Raw genomic sequence first — 16820 nt, 5'->3', positions numbered from 1 at the left:
TTTCTTTCATGCACCAGCCCTTCCATTTACTAGGGCAGACATGGTTTTGAGATAAAATATCTTCTACAGAATCAAGATTGAGCACAGCAACAGGATAAGAGGTGTTACCAGAAGTGTATTATGCAACATAACATATTTTGGGAAGCCATCTTAGAAGCACCATCTCAAAGTGATGCATTTTTCCTCTGTTTACATCCAGGGAGGGGACATAACAATGGTTACAATGTCCCAGTCTCTCCTCTTGCCAACATAAAGCAGAATAGTCCCAGACAGGCCCTTTTTCGTCTTACATAGTAGGAGGGCTAAAAAATAATTGATTGATGAGACTGTCCGTATATGTTGCCAGCCTTTGAAACCTGGGAACTCTGGATGGCTGAAAAATAAAAACGGACAGTAAAAATGTGTTAGATAGTTTTCAATGGAATCAGCTACATGGTAATTGGGTAATTGATGACTGCTTTCATGGATGTGGAAAACATTCTATTATGAAACCAATTTTGTGGAACAACTATATTCATCCCTAGCTTTGAAGCCCTACCACAGATTTGTGATTCTCTAGAATGAAGCTCTACCCCAAAGCTGAATAATTATCTTTATGTCAATTAAAAGCATAAAGGAGTATTTCATGGAGTACTCTTAACAACTATACAGTATATATATACAGTACAGTCCAAAACGTTGGACACACCTTCTTATTCAAAGAGTTTTCTTTATTTTCATGACTATGAACATTGTAGATTGAAGGCTTCCAAACTATGAATTAACACATGTGGATGTATAATACATAACCAAAAAGTGTGAAACAACTGAAAATATGGCATATTCTAGGTTCTTCAAAGTAGCCACCTTTTGCTTTGATTACTGCTTTGCACACTCTTGGAATTCTCTTGATGAGCTTCAAGAGGTAGTCACCTGAAATGGTCTTCCAACAGTCTTGAAGGAGTTCCCAGAGATGCTTAGCACTTATTGACCCTTTTGCCTTCACTCTGCGGTCCAGCTCACCCCATTCCATCTAGATTGGGTTCAGGTCTGGTGACTGTGGAGGCCAGGTCATCTGGCGCAGCACCCCATCCCTCTCCTTCCTGGCCAAATAGCCCTTACACAGCCTGGAGGTGTGTTTGGGGTCATTTTCTTGTTGAAAAATAAATTATGGTCCAACTAAACGCAAACCAGATGGAATAGCATGCCGCTGCAAGATGCTGTGGTAGCCATGCTGGTTCAGTATGCCTTCAATTTTGAATAAATCCCCAACAGTGTCACCAGCAAAGCACCATCACACCTCCTCATCCATGCTTCATGGTGGGAACCAGGCATGTAGAGACCATCTGTTCACCTTTTCTGTGTCGCAAAAAGACGTGGTGGTTGGAAACAAAAATCTAAAATTTGGAATCATCAGACCAAAGCACAGATTTCCACTGGTCTAATGTCCTTTCCGTGTGTTCTTTAGCCCAAACAAGTCTCTTTTGCTTGTTGCCTGTCCTTAGCAGTGGTTTCTTAGCAGATATTCTACCATGAAGGGCTGATTCACACAGTCTCCTCTTAACAGTTGTTCTAGAGATGTGTCTGCTACTAGAACTCTGTGTGGCATTGACCTGATCTCTAATCTGAGCTGCTGTTAACCTGCGATTTCTGAGGCTGGGGACTCGGATGAACTTATCCTCCACAGCAGAGGTGACTCTTGGTTTTCCTTTCCTGGGGCGGTCTGCATGTGAGCCATTTTCTTTGTAGCGTTTGATGGTTTTTGAGACTGCAAATTGGGGACACTTTCAAAGTTTTCCCAATTTTTCAGACTAACTGACCTTCATTTCTTAAAGTAATGATGGCCACTCGTTTTTCTTTACTTAGCTGTTTTTTTTTCTTGCCAAATTCTACAAATTCTAACAGTCTATTCAGTAGGACTATCAGCTGTGGATCCACCTGACTTCTCCACAACGCAACTGATGGTCCCAACCCCATTTTTAAGGCAAGAAATCCCACTTATTAAACCTGACAGGGCACACCTGTGAAATGAAAACTATTTCAGGTGACTACCTCTTGAAGCTCATCAAGAGAATGCCAAGAGTGTGCAAAGCAGTAATCAAAGCAAAAGGTGGCTACTTTGAAGAACCTAGAATATGACATATTTTCAGTTGTTTCACACTTTTTGGTTATGTACTATACTTCCACATGTGTTAATTCATAGTTTGGATGCCTTCAGTGTGAATCTACAATGTTCATAGTCATGAAAATAAAGAAAACTCTTTGAATGAGGTGTGTCCAAACTTTTGGTCTGTACTGTAGAGATAGATAGATAGATTGATAGATAGATAGATACATAGATAGATAGATATATTCGTAAAAGTGGGTACAAAATGTCATCAACCACAATGGGGGATGCTTTTAAAGTGCAGTTTTTCATAAAGGGTAACATAATATAAAAATGTTGAGAAACAAAGATAAACAAGATACATTTGTACATACATATATAGCATATAGCTTACAATGCATAACCAGGATGAACTAGTGTTGTATCAGCATTTGAACCATATATAACTGTGGATGAAATAGGAAATGAAAAGTACAAAATTGATAGAGCTCGTAAAATTGCTGCAACACTTGGAAAATAAAAATTTACAGACCTGCATTAGTTTTTACAGTCACTTATCGTGACTTGAGAACATGGCGCTCATTTATTCAATTTTTAAGGCAGAGAAATATTACATTTACATTGTATAAAAAACATGGAATATAATATAAGCAGTGGACTTCAACTGTACCTCCTGTGTAATAATAATAATCATCATTATCATAATTATTAATAATTTCATTTTTATTTTTATTTTTTTGAATTTTGCTATGAATCAGCTTTGAATAATATTTAAAGCCACCTCCTGCAAAATGAAAGTTTTTAAAACAATCTGTTTTGCACGGTTGTGAATCTGGGTGCACCTGCGAGTGCCGTGGGGGGTAAGGGGTGGGGGGCTGCACATTCACTTGCACTTGTGTGCATGTGCGAGGTCACTTTCCGTTGCCTCAGGAAGTGGTTAAAGAAATCCTATAGTGAGTGGGACATAAGGACGGCCATCTTCATTCCCTTATGCACAATTTCAGTTACTTGGCTGGCATGTTGAGATTTTGGCTTTCAGCTGTGTTTTCATTCACACACAGGTAAAAAGCATGCAACTAGTGTAGTCAGACATAAGTCAAAGCATCTGATCTGCATGTTTATTTTGGGGCAGCGGCTTAAAGTATTAGAGGCAGAGCATCAGCACAGAAGTCAGGCAATTAGCATTGTTTGTAAGGAAATGAAGATGTCAGCCTCCGTATTTCTCTCACTTTAAAGTGGTCTGAAAGTCGGCATTTCTACTTTGCTCTAAAAGATTCCTCACAGCTTGAATGCTACTCTCCCAGAATTCTTTTTTAGCAGAACATCACTGAAATGGTTAAATAAAGCACTATGTCCTGCTATTCAGCTTCAAATCCACATCCAAACTGGAGATAACAGTATCTTTGTTTGTATTCCAATGTTGATACATGTGTGTAAACACAGTGTAACAAGTGAAAATGAGCTCTCTGTGAGGCTATCTGTGCTTAAAGCACACAAACAGCTCAGAACAGCTAATTAGATGTTAATATATAATAAAAATCGGTTTGAATAAACTGCAATGGCGGGTTTCAGGGCAAGATAAACTACACTTTGGAAACGTGTAATTTGTAAACAGACAATATTACTTATGCACAAAAGCAAATATTATAACTGTATGAGTAGTAAAAAGTAGGAAAACACATTTTTATTGAATGTTATGTCGGAGTTTCAGACCACTTTAAGTGCCCTTTAGGAGTTAAAATATCACTTTTCGGCATCAATGCTGTCAGAACACTGTTTGGTATACTAAACAACCATAATAGACTTGGATTGTAATTTATAAATATTGCTACATTTCAATTTGGGAATTATCAGTGTAAAAGGCGGGGAATAGCAATAAGGGATGCAAAGGTTGTGACCGCACTGGGGCCATAGGACTAGAGAGGTCCACTAAGGGCCCTCCTTGAACTGCAGTAATAGCTCTTCAATGGTGCTATCCTGGTAATGATCACTCATAATGTGGATGTACTTGGCAGGTTTTCTGGTGCCATATGAATTGTTATGTATAGAATGCTTGGGGGCCAATGTAAAACTTACACTTGGGCCCAAAGCTCCTTAGCTACACCACTGGTTAGAGTGATGGGTATGCAGAGAGGAAGCATTTAGAGCCATCTAGCCAAGTTAAAGTGTAACTATAGTTAAAGTTTTCTAAGAGATTAGTCACACCTTGATAACCTCTATATACAAACAATTTCTTCGTGAAAAAGAATTGTACTTAAACTAGTAACCTTTTACTTACCTGGAGCTTCTTCCAGCCTACTGTAGTCCGTGCGGTCCTCAGCATCCTCTGGCTTCCCTCCGCTGGCTACTCCAAAAGATGTGCGGTCCAAAAGCATGCCCTGCTGACTGCGCATGCGTGGCCCCATCTGTACGCCTGTCTCAATCACACTTCCATCGCCAGGAGCATTCTGTGCATTTGTGCAGTTCACTAAAGAATGAACCTCACATGCGCAGAACACTCCTGGCAACAGGAAAATGATCAAGATGGGCCCCCAGATGGAGTGACTTGCGTTTGGGTTGTAAATCTTACGAAGCTGCCAGTGGGAGAACGGAGGGGACCCAAAAGACGCCAAGGGACCTCACGAATTACAAGTCTAACCACCTTAGCGGTAATGATGAGCTCAGCTCATCCATTACCGCCGCAGTGGATATCTCCGGCCCCTGTGGGCCGATTTTGATATATTTTTTTTTTAATACACGCAGCTATCACTTTGCTAGCTGTGTGTGGGGTTCAATCGCCAATTCGCCGCTAGCGGCGGTGTAAGGGAGCCCCGCCCAGACCCCTAGCACAGCCTGGCCAATCAGTGCCAAGCTGCGCTATGGGGCTGGATCGGAAACCCCCCCGACGCCATGACGTGGATGACGTGGGCGACGTGGGATGGGATTTTCTGCTTGCTGTAAAAGCCGGCGGTGATCGGACTAGATGGGCAGATGCGCCCTCTAGTGTGAATCATGTAGCTAACTTTCTGTTAGCTACAATGATTCAGAAAATTAAAAAAAAAAAAACTGTCCGCACGCCACCCTGGCGATTTTAATGTAACGCCAGGGTGGTTAAGCACAGTTCAGTTGTGCATTATGAAAAGGGATATCAGAGTGTGTTTTTCACCTTAGTTTTAGGGTTAACAGACTGGGCCCATATTCAATAAACTTTTATCCTGAGCTTTCGCACAGAAGAGAAAAAAAACGTAGGTCCTGACGGTTTTCTGTCTGTGAACCTTGTTGTACTGTGGGAAATAATGGCTGTTTCCAACTACCAAGCACCCAGCATCTACCTCTGTGCACATGTACTGTATATCTATAAAAAATACAACCTTGTAGCCCATCGCATTGTTAGTGTAGCTATACATAATGGCAGATGGTGCTGTCTAGTTTTTTTCCTGTCTTCCAGTAGTAAAGATGATTACATGCAGGCTGATTGTGGATCAAACAATATGAACACATTACATGGCCAATATTAATCATTTATTGCTCTATATTCTATTTTGTATATTTTGTAACTTTTCACTTTGCAATGTATAGATTTATTTTTTTCCCCTTTTCGCTAAAGTTCCTCTTTGTGTTGCCTGTATAAGGTGCCTTCTATAAGCAACGTAGGAGTGGCATTTTATGTGCACGGACTTCAGTGTATATGTACCCCTTGGTAACTGAATATTCATTCTGCTGGACTTCCCCTGTCAGTGGTCTTAATGTTTTGGCAGGTTCAGTATGTGAGCATCTGTATCAGGGATCCATTTGAGGATTATGGTGGGATACCCTTTTAAACTGTAAAAACCTTTTTAAACGTCTTTCTGGTAACAGTGACACTGTTAATGCTGACCTGTTACCTTTGGTATATTCCAATTTATAAATGTCATTGCCTAACCGGTTAATACTATGACAGTGGAGTACGAACACGACAGCTGGAAACATTAATTCCTTCAACACGACATTTCAGTTTAAGCACAATAAATTTTAATACAGTAGCTCATTTGCCAATGCTGCTCCCGATTTTCAATTTAAGACACTTCTAAAATTAATGTGCAGAGACAGCGACTATAACCACAGCTATGACTGAACATATACCTCTTTCATTCTTCTTTTCTGCAGTATAAAACAGTAATCGTGTTATTTAAAAGAACCTGTATAGTGTGCTGTAATTAGGTCTTTTTAACAAAACAGCTCTTTCTGGCACCACGTCTTCCGTTGCTTATTGGCAATAGACAGCAATGTTAATTGTGGGTACTGGATGCTGGGATATTGGTAAGCGTCACTAGTGATGTGGCAAGATAAGGAGGTAGTGCTGAGCAAGTTCGTTATAGCACCAGGTTAATGGCAACCATTTCCGGTTATGCAGCAAGTTTGACAAGTGTTGCAGGAATACTTAGTAAGCAAAGGAAGTGTTAAGATAATGTTAGACATATCATCACTCGTCAGTAGGGATGATGAATATATGCAAATTTATGTAAATTGTTATGCAAATATATGTATCTTGAAAATGGACCAATCAAGTCCCATCCATGTTTAAACTGATTGGTCCATTTTCAAGCTGCACATTTTTGCATACAAATGTACATACATTTGCATAAACTCTGAGAAATTTGCATACCATTGATGATCCATACTCGTCAGAAATATTCCGTTAGCAGCGTAAGTGTTCAGTTGGTGTTAAAAGACATATTGATAGAAAGGATAGTGTAAAGGGGATTGGTTAGTGTTAAGTGTATGAGTAGGCAAGTTAGTGTTAAGTGTATCTGTAGTGTAAAAAGTACAAAGGTTAGTGTTAGGCATATCAGTAGAAGGGTTAGTATTAGGGGCGAGGATAGTGGTCGGCTAGAAGCCTACCATTTGGAATGATTAAAAAAGTGCCACCACTAGCCAAACAAGACTATTGGTAATTTTATGTTATTGATATTCTCATTATCGCCATTTGCCACCAGGTGTCAAAGAAATCATGCCACATGTGCCACAAAAATCATATTGCCAATACAATACATACCATATGGCAGCACGGTGACAAAGTGTATAGCACTCTCACCTTCCAGAGCTGGGTCTGTGGTTTGAATTCCAGCTGGGGCAGTATTTGCACGCAGTATGTATTTTCTCCCAGCGTCTGCATGGGTTTTCTCCGGCCACTCCAGTTTCCTCCCACATCCCAAAATCACATTGAAAAGTTAAGTGCCTGCTCCCTAAAAAAAATTACCCCTAAACTACAATGGACATATGAAAATGGGGGGGTTCAGATAGTGAGCTCCTCTGAGACACAGTTAGTGACGACACTACAGATAATCTTTCAAAGCTGATATTTTACGCTTATGCAGGTCCACAGGAGAGCCTCCTCCACGTCTTTCCCCATTACCGCTAGTGGTGCCTGTCTGCCTGCCTGTATCCCGTGACTCCACCACATGTACTGACATCAGTCATGGGACTAAAAATCAAATGCCGCTATCACTATGCACCTGACTGAGCCCTTTCAAGCAAGATCTTTCCAGTATACCGGATCAATCGTTTCAATCAATTTCAGCCAGAAAATGATTGAATGCCATGTTGCTGCATCAAGCTCTGCCAGATTAAATCATTATGATTGATTCTACAAGATATTGATGTTGCAGATCGTGTAATGTATGGACACCTTTAAACAGAGCAAGGAAATAAGCAGCGCTACTTAAAAACAGACTAGTGCCTACCTGCAAAAGAGTGCAAGCCCCACTCGTGGGGTCGAATACACACCGAGCATACACATGATCTGTCTACCACTAGAGGAGGATGTTGGTTTCCATTAACAGCTTGCATGCAACCTATTAAGTACTCGTCCCTCCCACTGCGAAGAAGTCAATCCTCCTTGGGAGGGGCCTAACACTAACTAAATCTTAACCTATGTATATGCATAGCCTGGGTGCGGCTAATCAAATAAAATCGAAAATTGCGCAAAAGGTGGATCAGCGCAACACCAGGCCACCTCCGAATGGCCTCCATCAGAGATGCGCTGAGCCCCCCCAGGAACTACAAACGCACCTTGAACCCAAACAGAAGCTCTGCATATACACCAAAAGCATGGCTGTTAAGTGGGAGCAGCTGACCAAAAACGAATTACATTAGTACATAGCAAGGAAATGAGCAGCGCTACTTAAAAACAGACTAGTGCCTACCTGCAAAAGAGTGCAAGCCCCACTCGTGGGGTTGAATACACACCGAGCATACACATGATCTGTCTACCACTAGAGGAGGATGTTGGTTTCCATTAACAGCTTGCATGCAACCTATTAAGTACTTGTCCCTCCCACTGCGAAGAAGTCAATCCTCCATGGGAGGGGCCTAACACTAACTAAATCCTAACCTATGTATATGCATAGCCTGGGTGCGGCTAATCAAATAAAATCGAAAATTGTGCAAAAGGTGGATCAGCGCAACACCAGGCCGCCTCCGAATGGCCTCCATCAGAGATGCGCTGAGCCCCCCCAGGAACTACAAATGCACCTTGAACCCAAACAGAAGCTCTGCATATACACCAAAAGCATGGCTGTTAAGTGGGAGCAGCTGACCAAAAACGAATTACATTAGTACATAGCAAGGAAATGAGCAGCGCTACTTAAAAACAGACTAGTGCCTACCTGCAAAAGAGTGCAAGCCCCACTCGAGGGGTCGAATACACACCGAGCATACACATGATCTGTCTACCACTAGAGGAGGATGTTGGTTTCCATTAACAGCTTGCATGCAACCTATTAAGTACTCGTTCCTCCCACTGCGAAGAAGTCAATCCTCCATGGGAAGGGCCTAACACTAACTAAATCCTAACCTATGTATATGCATAGCCTGGGTGCGGCTAATCAAATAAAATCGAAAATTGCGCAAAAGGTGGATCAGCGCAACACCAGGCCGCCTCCGAATGGCCTCCATCAGAGATGCGCTGAGCCCCCCCAGGAACTACAAACGCACCTTGAACCCAAACAGAAGCTCTGCATATACACCAAAAGCATGGCTGTTAAGTGGGAGCAGCTGACCAAAAACGAATTACATTAGTACATAGCAAGGAAATGAGCAGCGCTACTTAAAAACAGACTAGTGCCTACCTGCAAAAGAGTGCAAGCCCCACTCGAGGGGTCGAATACACACCGAGCATACACATGATCTGTCTACCACTAGAGGAGGATGTTGGTTTCCATTAACAGCTTGCATGCAACCTATTAAGTACTCGTCCCTCCCACTGCGAAGAAGTTAATCCTCCATGGGAGGGACCTAACACTAACTAAATCCTAACCTATGTATATGCATAGCCTGGGTGCAGCTAATCAAATAAAATCGAAAATTGCGCAAAAGGTGGATCAGCGCAACACCAGGCCGCCTCCGAATGGCCTCCATCAGAGATGTGCTGAGCCCCCCCAGGAACTACAAACGCACCTTGAACCCAAACAGAAGCTCTGCATATACACCAAAAGCATGGCTGTTAAGTGGGATCAGCTGACCAAAAACGAATTACATTAGTACATAGCAAGGAAATGAGCAGCGCTACTTAAAAACAGACTAGTGCCTACCTGCAAAAGAGTGCAAGCCCCACTCGTGGGGTCGAATACACACCGAGCATACACATGATCTGTCTACCACTAGAGGAGGATGTTGGTTTCCATTAACAGCTTGCATGCAACCTATTAAGTACTCGTCCCTCCCACTGCGAAGAAGTCAATCCTCCATGGGAGGGGCCTAACACTAACTAAATCCTAACCTATGTATATGCATAGCCTGGGTGTGGCTAATCAAATAAAATCGAAAATTGCGCAAAAGGTGGATCAGCGCAACACCAGGCCGCCTCCGAATGGCCTCCATCAGAGATGCGCTGAGCCCCCCCAGGAACTACAAACGCACCTTGAACCCAAACAGAAGCTCTGCATATACACCAAAAGCATGGCTGTTAAGTGGGATCAGCTGACCAAAAACAAATTACATTAGTACATAGCAAGGAAATGAGCAGCGCTACTTAAAAACAGACTAGTGCCTACCTGCAAAGGAGTGCAAGCCCCACTCGTGGGGTCGAATACACACCGAGCATACACATGATCTGTCTACCACTAGAGGAGGATGTTGGTTTCCATTAACAGCTTGCATGCAACCTATTAAGTACTCGTCCCTCCCACTGCGAAGAAGTCAATCCTCCATGGGAGGGGCCTAACACTAACTAAATCCTAACCTATGTATATGCATAGCCTGGGTGCGGCTAATCAAATAAAATCGAAAATTGCGCAAAAGGTGGATCAGCGCAACACCAGGCCGCCTCCGAATGGCCTCCATCAGAGATGCGCTGAGCCCCCCCAGGAACTACAAACGCACCTTGAACCCAAACAGAAGCTCTGCATATACACCAAAAGCATGGCTGTTAAGTGGGAGCAGCTGACCAAAAACGAATTACATTAGTACATAGCAAGGAAATGAGCAGCGCTACTTAAAAACAGACTAGTGCCTACCTGCAAAAGAGTGCAAGCCCCACTCGTGGGGTCGAATACACACCGAGCATACACATGATCTGTCTACCACTAGAGGAGGATGTTGGTTTCCATTAACAGCTTGCATGCAACCTATTAAGTACTCGTCCCTCCCACTGCGAAGAAGTCAATCCTCCATGGGAGGGGCCTAACACAAACTAAATCCTAACCTATGTATATGCATAGCCTGGGTGCGGCTAATCAAATAAAATCGAAAATTGCGCAAAAGGTGGATCAGCGCAACACCAGGCCGCCTCCGAATGGCCTCCATCAGAGATGCGCTGAGCCCCCCCAGGAACTACAAACGCACCTTGAACCCAAACAGAAGCTCTGCATATACACCAAAAGCATGGCTGTTAAGTGGGATCAGCTGACCAAAAACGAATTACATTAGTACATAGCAAGGAAATGAGCAGCACTACTTAAAAACAGACTAGTGCCTACCTGCAAAAGAGTGCAAGCCCCACTCGTGGGGTCGAATACACATCGAGCATACACATGATCTGTCTACCACTAGAGGAGGATGTTGGTTTCCATTAACAGCTTGCATGCAACCTATTAAGTACTCGTCCCTCCCACTGCGAAGAAGTCAATCCTCCATGAGATCGTGTAATGTGTGGACACCTTTAAACGGATTGCTATTTATTTTTTCCTAGCAGGTTTGGTTCCAGACATCAGGTGTGGAGCATAAAAACATGCAGTAAGATATAGTGACAGTCGCATCTCTCTATCTACCGGTAGTAGTGAAGCAATAGGGTGTGTAGACGTTCTGACCACACTAGTGCTCCTCGATCTGGGGGGACCATTAGCCCTTTATTAATGGTATAGGGTAATGATTACCTCTATATGTGCTTTGAATAGTGATGATCAGTAACAAACCATCCTTATTCATCTCCTTATTTCTCTCACAAAGTTGTTGTCCTTGGAGAGATGGTTTTGGCCATCTTTATTAAATGATTATAACACATAAAGTGCTAGAGGGGCCCCAGTGCAAAATGTGCACTGGAGCCCATAGTTCTGTAGCTACGCCACTGTCTATAACTATATAAAGTCGGAGGCAGTAACTAGAGATGTTAGATTCAGCCAGGACAGTTGATCATCTCTACACATGCTAGACTAAAGGTTTATTTCATCAATGGCATGTGTACTGGTGTCCCCCTAGGGTGGTTAAAGATCCTACTCATACAATACAATAACATTTGTAAAGTGCTTTCCTCCCATAGGACTCAAAGCACATACAGTGGGTTGCAAAAGTATTCAGCCCCCTTGAAATTTTCCACATTTTGTCATATTACTGCCACAAACATGAATCAATTTTATTGGAATTCCACATGAAAGACCAACACAAAGCAGTGTACAAATGAGAAGTGGAACGAAAATCATACATGATTCCACACATTTTTTTTTTTTTACAAATAAATAACTGCAAAGTGGTGTGTGCATAATTATTCGGCCCCCTTTGATCTGAGTGCAGTTGGTTGCCTATAGACATTGCCTGATGAGTGCTAATGACTAAAGAGAGTGCACCTGTGTGTAATCTAATGTAATTACAAATACAGCTGCTCTGTGAGGGCCTCAGAGGTTGTCTAAGAGAATATTGGGAGCAACAACACCGTGAAGTCCAAAGAACACACAAGACAGGTCCAAGACAGGTCAGGGATCAAGTTATTGAGAAATTTAAAGCAGGCTTAGGCTACAAAAAGATTTCCAAAGCCTTGAACATCCCAAGGAGCACTGTTCAAGCGATCATTCAGAAATGGAAGGAGTATGGCACAACTGTAAACCTACCAAGACAAGGCCATCCACCTAAACTCACAGGTCGAACAAGGAGAGCGCTGATCAGAAATGCAGTCAAGAGGTCCATGGTGACTCTGGATGAGCTGAAGAGATCTACAGCTCAGGTGGGAGACTCTGTCCATAGGACAACTATTAGTCATGCACTGTACAACGTTGGCCTTTATGGAAGTGTGGCAAGAAGAAAGGCATTGTTAACAGAAAGCATAAGAAGTCCCATTTGCAGTTTGCCACAAGCCATGTGGGGGACACAGCAACCATGTGGAAGAAGGTGCTCTGGTCAGATGAGACCAAAATGGAACTTTTTGGCCAAAATGCAAAACGCTATGTGTGGCAGAAAACTAACACTGCATATCACTCTGAACACACCATCCCCACTGTCAAATATGGTGGTGGCAGCATCATGCTCTGGGGTGCTTCTCTTCAGCAGGGACAGGGAAGCTGCTCAGAGTTGATGGGAAGATGGATGGAGCCAAATACAGGGCAAACTTGGAAGAAAACCTCTTGGAGACTGCAAAAGACTTGAGACTGGGACGGAGGTTCACCTTCCAGCAGGACAATGACACTTAACATAAAGACAGGGCAACAATGGAATGGTTTAAAACAAAACATATCTATGTGTTAGAATGGCCCAGTCAAAGTCCGGATCTAAATCCAATCGAGAATCTGTGGCAAGATCTGAAAACTGCTGTTCACAAACGCTGTCCATCTAATCTGACTGAGCTGGAGCTGTTTTGCAAAGAAGAATGGGCAAGGATTTCAGTCTCTAGAAGTGCAAAGCTGGTAGAGACTTATCCTAAAAGACTGGCAGCTGTAATTGCAGCAAAAGGTGGTTCTACAAAGTATTGACTCAGGGGGACGAATAATTACGCACACCCCACTTTGCAGTTATTTATTTGTAAAAAATGTTTGGAATGATGTATGGTTTTTAATCTACTTCTCACATGTACACCACTTTGTATTGGTCTTTCATGTGGAATTCCAATAAAATTGATACATGTTTGTGGCAGTAATGTTACAAAATGTGGAAAACTTCAAGGGGGCCGAATACTTTTGCAACCCACTGTATATGCAAGATATTTAAATGAGAGGGACTCCTGAACACATTGTCCCCCTCCTTACCCCGCCGGATGGAATCTGCTCCATCATGACCAGTTTGAGCACACTCATCGCTCAGCTGTAGCTGCAGAACACTTCTGTCTGAAGTTTGTACACCACAGCGTCACCTGCAGGATCGAGTTTGATCCTGATGGGTAACATTAATCCAGAAAGTGTGCCTAGCGTTAGATTTGTAGAAGATCAGGTAAACAATTGATGTCTTCCAGATATATTGTCTATCTGTACAACCACTTTTTGTAACTTTGTGCCATTTGCTATATATTATTTTTGCTTTTAATTTAGTTATTTGTTTGTTTGTTTGTTTGTTTTCTGTTAAGGAGTAGTACTGCAGAATGTACTGATGCCATATTAAGCAACATAAAAAATATGATTTTTTTTCTCTTTGTCTCAAGTCTCTGTTTTCTATATTGCTCACACGAGCTGGTCTTCACCGACCCTGATTTATAGCAAAAATCTCCTTATCTATCTCCCTCTGATTATAACATAAGTGTTTGTATCTGGTCGGCAGTGGTCCTGATGACAAGTGCAATGTTCAGCAGACTAATTGGAAGCACATGCTTGGGAAACACCTGGCTGGAGGTGCTTTGAAGTGGATGGGCCTGCTCTACATCACCGGACAGCAGAGTAGTTTTCACTTCTATGAGGGGGATTAGAAAAGCTGACAATTTGGGAAACAATATATACAACAGTCCACGGCTGTTTAGCTCAGTTTGTTTGTCATTTAAACAAGAGCAGATACAAGCCAGCAGTCCCTCTTATCAGCTCCTATAATCAAGTCTAACCATCTATTAAGGTTCTCACAGTAACTGAATGGACAGCGTATTTCTGTGAGCTCACACACATTCCTAGAATGGAAAGGTGATACTATGCAGTGCTAAATTCATTTAAATTTGAAAATATTTTCCTTCCATACTTTTTATTAAAAAAAACAAAAAGAATGTTTTTTATAAGCTTTCTCTCAAGGAAGGTGTAACATCTAATGTATTTCATATGAATCTTACAGGAATATTACTAACGAATACAAAAGCAAAGCAAGACATTCAAATAATCTGCACAGAAATGTTTTAAAATTCATGTCTTGAGATGATAGCATTGATTATGAGTGTAAAATAATATGCAGTGTGTCCAAAACAAAGCATTGCTGTAAAGCTTATGCACGCCACAGACATTAGGTGGTGAAAAGGCATGTCCATACTCTCAGTATATTAGTTTTAGGGTACGTGTGCTTGAAATAACTTAAAATGAGAACACTTTAACATTATCCAAACACAGATCAAAAGACACTGTGGGGTAATGGCGAACACTCCTAACTTGCACTAGAGATCTAAAGTATAGGTTACAGTCTTGGCCAGAACAATATCTGCATCTGATGGGCCCCTCAAAGCTACTTCGTTGTACACCACACATCATCCATCCTCCTCGCTCCACTGTACCAGACATGTCACTAGCCTGCAGGCTAGTGATCTGTCTGTACAGCATCAGTCCTAGAACTGATTGTGCATGTGTATGCCATGTGGGCTGTGGTTAAGGACTTGCGTGTAATGGTTAAGGGCTCTGCATCTGACATTGGAGAACTGGGTTCTCGGCTCTTCCTGTTCAGTAATCCATAATTCTGTAAGGCTCTAAACCTATTCAGTAAGGAGTCTTTGGGCTAGACCCCCTAGCACTGCGAATGCCTACTGAGTGTGCCCTTGTGGCTGCAGCTCAAGTGCTTTGAGTCCACCAGGAGATAAGCACAATATAAACATTATTTGTCTTATCTTGTCTTGTCTATAAGGGTTGAGACTATGGAAGGGATATAAAGCAATGACTATGGTAGCAGAAAGCCGCTAGTGTAGGCCAATGTCAGTATTATCGCTGTTGCTTATTCCGAGGAGCCAGGGTTGGATCAGGCTGGCTGAGGAGGACAGGGGAGTTTTTTTTTAACTCAGAGGTATACTTTACTGCTGACATTAAAAAAAAAAACACAAAAAAACAACAACAATTTAATAATGATTTATAATAAAGTTTGCACAATTTTGATTTTACAGTGTACTGTATTTTTATCTTATATTTTTCTTGAATTTCACCACAGGTGGTGAAGGAGTGGATAGGATGCTAGCCTAATGCTGGGAATACACCATAGTTTTTTTCGGCAGATAGATGGCTCGATAGATAATTTCCAACATGTCCGATCTTATTTTCGATTGATTTCTCATAGAAGTGAATGGAAATAGATAAGAAAAGATAAGAGAATCAAGCGGGAAATCGAGTGGAAAAAACAAATCGAAAATCGATCGGATGGAAAATCGACCGTAAAAACGCATCTTGTATTCCCAGCATTATTGTGACTACTGTTCGGCTCTTTAGATCATTTTTGAAACCCACGAGGTGATGTATAAGTGTTTAGGAGATTTTTTTGTGCTTTACTTTTTTTTTTTTTAGCAGGCCAAATATTTTATTATTGTATTTAAAAAAATCCACATAAAAAAACAAATAAACACAAAAATAAATTGTTTTAAATTTATTTATTTTTTTGCTGAATTTTCTTCTTTAGCTCTTAATTATTTTTTTATCTGTCCAACAGGTAAAGTTATGCATTTCCATGATGTGAAAAGAAAGTCTGAGAAATGATGGGACAGCCCTGCAGATGGCTTAACAGGGTGTTTTTGGAAAGTGACTTAACAAACATAACACAAAAGATAAAATATTTTTTAAACTATCCCCGGGAGGGTTATTTGAACAGACAAAATTTATTTTTTCAGTGAATAGAGCAGGGAGCACAATCTGAACACTATGGTATGTTTTAATGTCTCCTTAACCTGTCTGAGCTGACTGCATAAATCACAGCCATAAAGTCTTTCATACCAGGGCTGCAGAGTGCTGACCAGTTTTTGACCTCTTATTCTGGGCCCCAAATGACCCTTGGCAAGAAGTTCACGCAGTCAATAACAGGTCACTGAGGGCAGTTGTTGAGCCGGTTTAATTCCAGTTTGATTGCAGGGTCAAAAAATGCATAACAGGTATATGGCCATGTAAGGAAACAGATTAATTTGGTGAAACATCTGGCACTGGCCACGTTTAGATGTTTTCACTCTTTCTCTATAAGGTGTATACATAGAGGGATTTTTTTTTAAATAAATGCATTCCAGTACATTAGACAAACAATAAAAAATAAATAAAGCATATTTCAGCAGGTTCGGCTTCTAATTCTTACATAATATAAATAAATACAGGAAAGAACATTTTATTTTGAGACAGAAATATATTTTCTTACACCAGGCCTGGAACTGGTTAATGTCTGGATAATTGCAGTGCTCAAAAAAGGTGTTTTGAATCACTTAGTTAAG

General features: G+C 41.5%; 1 long non-coding RNA gene across 1 annotated transcript in view; it reads right to left on the bottom strand.

Moving 5' to 3' along the window:
* Nucleotides 1-278: 278 nt before the first annotated feature.
* Nucleotides 279-16820, bottom strand: part of LOC137557572 (uncharacterized) — a 106002-nt gene continuing 89460 nt past the window's right edge. Inside the window, exon 4 of the long non-coding RNA XR_011029593.1 lies at nt 279-373. This is a non-coding gene — a long non-coding RNA (uncharacterized lncRNA). The remainder of the gene's footprint in view (nt 374-16820) is intronic.

Source organism: Hyperolius riggenbachi, chromosome 1 (assembly GCF_040937935.1).
Source record: "Hyperolius riggenbachi isolate aHypRig1 chromosome 1, aHypRig1.pri, whole genome shotgun sequence".
NCBI lineage: Eukaryota > Metazoa > Chordata > Amphibia > Anura > Hyperoliidae > Hyperolius > Hyperolius riggenbachi.
This window is presented reverse-complemented; position numbering and strand designations above follow the sequence as displayed.